Genomic DNA, 1,923 nt, shown 5'->3' with positions numbered 1-1,923 from the left:
ACATTTCTCATTTTCATTTTAACTTAATGAACTAAAACAACTCAAACTAAAACTGAAAAAAAATAATAAAACTAGACATATATATAAAAGGACAAAATTACACAGAAATACAAAAACCTGCAACAAAAATTAAAATAAAAGCAGAAAATATAAAAATAAAATGAATAAAGATTGAAATAGTTTCTCATTGATGCTAAAATAACACTGCTGCACATTTTGTAAAATTTGAGGTATGACTGAAAACCTTTCGATTTGATCTGACCTGTGACAGATGGGTTTGACTCAGTATTGCTCAGATTCTGAGAAAACAGTCTGAAAACTGATATAAAATCAATTCAAAAACATTTAAACCATCTTTTTCAATTATTCTTTATTTTTTGTGTGTGCGGAACAGTTGTATTGTCTAGTGTGACTGACCATTGTGTGACTGTACTAATGATTAATGAGAAATTAATAGGTTTGTGAACTTTATTGGACTACTAATCAGTTTCATATGTAGACAAAAAAGGTGTGTATGAAAAGTTTCTCAAATTGTCTGAGTTAGTCAGCAGGCATTTAAATGTTGTTCAGCTGAAATTGTGGAGTCTGTTTCTTCTCCTTCCCCTCTCTTCTCTCTCTGGTGGGTGTGGGGTTGAGTTTGGGGGATTGCTGTTGCTTTGGGAACAACCTGTGGAAGCCTCTGTGTGTTGCTAGGAGATTTTATGCTTTCAGCAAGAAAATCTGTCTCCCCCTTCAACTGAACCCCCACACATGCACACAGCGCACACACACACACACACACACACACACACACACACACAAAGACACAAAGCTCACTCAGTTTTGGAATTTGCCAACTGATTCATTCTGAAAATAAGATGTTAATATCAAAACAAATGTTAAATGGTTAGATGATGCTCTTCATGGCTTCACATATCTCTCACCCTTCCCCTATACACTTGACTTGCTACTGGATCTGCACAATATAGAACATATAATAGGCTACATAAAGTATTAAAGTATTATTAAACATATCAAAACACTCTCTTTGCACCATAAGTGAGAACTTAATCATTAATATATAGTACAAATATCATGAATTTCCAAGACGTTTTCTTATGGTTACTTTATTACCTGAACAAAACGTGCACTTTCATGAGAAGGCCAAAATATCTTGTATTAATGACTTTTATGAACACGCTAGAGACAACCTTTCTTGTTTATGTTTTTCTTTGTCACATGACAACAAAATGGCTTCCTGTATGTTGGTTGTGCCACACTGACACCACACTTAAATGTTTTTGAAAATTGCTTCACTGAAATCATAATTGCTTGTCTTTTTTTTTCCATCTCCGGACAGTTACACCACCTAGACAATTTTTAATTCCAGAAAATATCATTATGATTTACAAATGTGTATGATAAGGTGGCTTATATATCCAATTCATTCTGTATGCATTGCATTTTTATTGTAGCTTATTTTTTAATAAATTAACAATTTTAGAACTTTTTTGACCGAATTTGACACAAAAAAGAGCATGAATTCATCGACAACCAACAAGATTCTGCTTTTAAAAACTATTTCAAACAGTTGTTATTGACTTTATGGACTTCTTCCTTCTTTGTAGAACATCCTGCAATAGCATTTATGAGTCCGGCGGACTATATTTGTCCTCATATGCGCGAGTGTTTATAACTCCCATCCCCCTTTCAAAACTCTTCCTTGGCATCTCCCCCCAATCCTCCCCGATTAGCCGGTCCTGACTACAGCATTACCATGAGAATAGCGGAGAGCAGCGAGCGGGTTAAGCTCGGGACTGCTGAGAGAGGGGAGATGAGGCACTCAATGCAACGCTAATTTTCTGCCCGGTAGGAGAGCGAGAGAAAGGAGAACAAAGGCGAGCATAAGAGGCGCTGAGAACCGCGCGCTTTTACTGCGCGCAC

This window comes from Sinocyclocheilus anshuiensis, unplaced genomic scaffold (assembly GCF_001515605.1).
Source record: "Sinocyclocheilus anshuiensis isolate Anshui unplaced genomic scaffold, SAMN03320099.WGS_v1.1 scaffold88, whole genome shotgun sequence".
Classification (NCBI taxonomy): Eukaryota; Metazoa; Chordata; class Actinopteri; order Cypriniformes; family Cyprinidae; genus Sinocyclocheilus; species Sinocyclocheilus anshuiensis.
This window is presented reverse-complemented; position numbering follows the sequence as displayed.